The sequence below is a fragment of the Scyliorhinus canicula genome, chromosome 17 (genome assembly GCF_902713615.1).
Source record: "Scyliorhinus canicula chromosome 17, sScyCan1.1, whole genome shotgun sequence".
Taxonomy (NCBI): Eukaryota; Metazoa; Chordata; class Chondrichthyes; order Carcharhiniformes; family Scyliorhinidae; genus Scyliorhinus; species Scyliorhinus canicula.
Genome location: NC_052162.1, coordinates 105,130,825 through 105,134,311, shown reverse-complemented (window position 1 = coordinate 105,134,311; position 3,487 = coordinate 105,130,825). Strand labels below are relative to the sequence as shown.

At 44.3% G+C, this 3,487-nt stretch overlaps 1 long non-coding RNA gene across 1 annotated transcript; it reads right to left on the bottom strand.

The window, feature by feature from the left end:
• Window positions 1-553: 553 nt before the first annotated feature.
• LOC119952428 lies at window positions 554-2,644 on the bottom strand. Its single transcript, XR_005457852.1, has 2 exons — window positions 2,586-2,644; window positions 554-2,177 (listed from the first exon to the last, which is right to left on the bottom strand). It is a non-coding gene; the product is annotated as an uncharacterized LOC119952428 (long non-coding RNA).
• Window positions 2,645-3,487: the final 843 nt, after the last annotated feature.

Genomic DNA, 3,487 nt, shown 5'->3' with positions numbered 1-3,487 from the left:
CTAGGTTTTAACTTTAACTCCTTACTCACTCTCTAGTTCAAGGGAAGGGGGAATACATGAATGAATGTTTGAGACCAAGAGACTTCACAAGTTGACTCAGAGGTGGATTCTATGGGCAGCACGGTGGCACAGTGGGTTAGCCCTGCTGCCTCATGGCGCCAAGGTCCCAGGTTCAATCCCGGCTCTGGGTCACTGTCCGTGTTTGCGTGGGTTTCACCCCCACAACCGAAAGATGTGCAGGCTAGGTGGATTGGCCACGCTAAATTGCCCCTTAATTTGGAAAAATGAATTGGGTACTCTAAATTTATGTTAAAAATAGAGGTGGATTTTATTTCTAGTTTTGGGGTTAGACCAAGCTTCTCCCCACGTAATCACACAAGGTGCTGGACTTTTCCTTATCAACTCACGTCCAGCTCTGAATGACCTTTGATATGACATTTGATTAAGGTCTGCAACATGCTTTTTCACAGAAAGAGAATTTGTTTGACGCAAGTCTGTCGTTCATTTACAACTATAAGATACAGAAAGGAGTGCACACTGAGCCGAACAGATTGAATTAGAAGAAAAAAGGTTTAATGCATGATGCGACCATCAATTCACATGAGACAGAAAGTTAAAGTGAATCGTGGTTTTAATCAGCTAGAACTGTGCCTGCCTGCGACTGCTCTGCACTGTAGGGTAGCAGATCTATATACCTCCCCCAAGGGGGCAGAGCCCACAAGGGCACCAACATGATACAATGCGATGTAATGTAATACAATGATCCATAGGTGGAGCGCACAAGGGTAACAACATAGTACAATGCAATACAGTGGTGAATGGTTGCCGTAATACATTCACCACAATGCAACAGAACAAGAGTACAGAGCAGTTACTCTACTACAGGAGCCACCTCATAATTCATGTTTTATGCACTCCCCCGCCCTCAGTTAGGGGGAGGGGTTGATATTCCCAACTTCTTCCAGTCTCATAAGTGTCCCATGACCTGCTTAAGGTTTCAATAGTGTCCCATGACCTCCTTAACCCCAGGTAATGCCATTTACAGTTTAGCCAGCCTATTTTTTTCATTGTATCGATCAGTTTCCTATGCAATCAGGCGAGGTAAAGTGACATTGTACCCTCGTCTTTTCACTGCTCAACAAATTCAAGTTTCTTCAGGTTTAGTCTTACCCCTTTTTCTAGATTTACTAAATCTGTTGGTTAGGGCCACAAGAGCCATGGGCTGAGTATCCTTGTCCGAAGGGGTGGTCGGTGACTGTTTTATCGTACGAGGTGGCCCCGCCCCTATCTGCTCAATGGTGTCTCTGCAAACTGCAGCCACCGGCTTTTCCGGATTTTTCATTCATTTTTAAATATAAACTGATGACGACCATTACCTCTTCCTGTTCTTTGTCCTTTTTCTGACCCACGAGCCAGCACTTTTGTTCCTCAGGTTTATTCTGTGGGTTCCAATCGTCCTGCATTTTCTGAACTCATTTTGACTGTCGTTCCACGTAGAACCTGGTGATGGAGGTCTCTGCTCTCCCAATCTTCCTCTTTTCCTGATGGCATTCTGTCACTGCCTATCACTGCGCAGTTTATTTTTGAACAGGCACGATTCTAATCAAATTGATCACATGCAGTACATACTTTATGCACTTGAAAATGAACTCTCCCTGAGCTGCTTAAACCAGTTGCTGACCTGCCAATACGGCTTCACCTGAACGTGAGACTACGGTTTTGACTGTGGTCTGTGCTGCTTCAACTAAACCGGCCAGCCTGCCCTCTCAATTACTCGGTTGTGCCCTGACCTCTCATGCAGCTTCAACTCTGCCAGCTCACCTGCATTGCTCTGCCCCCTATATTGGCACCTCCCCCCTGCCCTGAGTTCTCCTCTCAGGTTTTTTGATACTCGACCAGATTGTTTGCAGACCGGCTCACTGCACTAAGTACGGGTGGTAAATAAAATACTCACCCTTTGTGCATAGCTGTTCTGATGATCTGATATGAGTATCCTGTTCGTGATGCCAATTTGTTTGTGGAGTAGATTATTATACAAAATAAGCTCAGAAGCCCTCGGGGACAGAAGGATCATTTAACAGCCAACATGTTGGGAGAGCACTGTCTCAGAGAAAGGTCCCTGAAGCAGACTCTACCCAAGTGAAAAACCATGAGACATACAGGTCACATAGGCAGTACTTGCTAAATTCCAACATTGTCTGTTTCGGTTCACATTAAACAATTTGCAGATTTTCAAAGGCAAGGTATCAATTATTTTAAGAATTATTTGTCTTTCCTAATTCTTTGAGGCTCTTCCTAATCTCTTGCCACTACTAGACTTGACCTCGCACTGCCAGATTTGTCAGCTCTAAGGCAGTGCAGAGCTCACCAGGCATTCAAGCTACTGATACTAGCTGGCTGTTTAACTACATAAGCAGCGGTTGCCACATCAGCATGTTCTTTAACCCGAGTGTGGAATTTTGTTTGACCGTCTTACTTAGTAAGTTACATAACTACTGCAGTCTCTTTTGATGCAATAATTTACCCCCTTATAAAAATTCCTTAATTAAGCATACCCTATGCCCTAATAAATTGTTGTAATATACCATAGAACATAGAACAGTACAGCACAGAACAGGCCCTTCGGCCCTCGATGTTGTGCCGAGCAATAATCACCCTACTCAAATCCACGTATTCACCCTATACCCGTAACCCAACAACCCCCCCCTTAACCTTACTTTTTAGGACACTACGGGCAATTTAGCATGGCCAATCCACCTCACCCGCACATCTTTGGACTGTGGGAGGAAACCGGAGCACCCGGAGGAAACCCACGCACACACGGGGAGGACGTGCAGACTCCGCACAGACAGTGACCCAGCCGGGAATCGAACCTGGGACCCTGGAGCTGTGAAGCATTTATGCTAACCACCATGCTACCGTGCTACACATATTCATTCCTTCCCTCTTACAATTATGTTTGACCTTCTTGAACTGTTATGTATGCTGAAGGTGCTCCCACATTGCTATTGGGTAAAGACTTACAGGTTATTCACCCAGTGTTTATGAAGGAACAGTGATATATGTCCAAATCAACAATAACAATTTGCATTTGTATTACACCTTTTATGTAATAGCACATTCCAAGTTATTTCCCAGGCAGGATATTAAGCAACATTTGACACTGAGCCACCTATTGAGGTATCAGGGCAGATGAATAAAGTAGTGGTTTAAAAGAGTGTCCTAAAGGAGGAACATGAGGGCGAGAGGTTTACAGAAAAAAATCCAGAACTTGGGATCTTCTAAATTGACAGAATAGACAACAACGGTAGAGCGATTAGCACATCAAATGTTAAAAAGGCCGGAATTAAAGGAGCACGGATGTGTCAAAGGATTGTGAGGTTTGAGGAGATTACACAGATAGGGAGAGATGAGACCATGGATGAATTTGAAAGCAAGGATGAGAAACTTAAAATAGTGGTTCTTCTTAACCACCAACCTTTGCAGG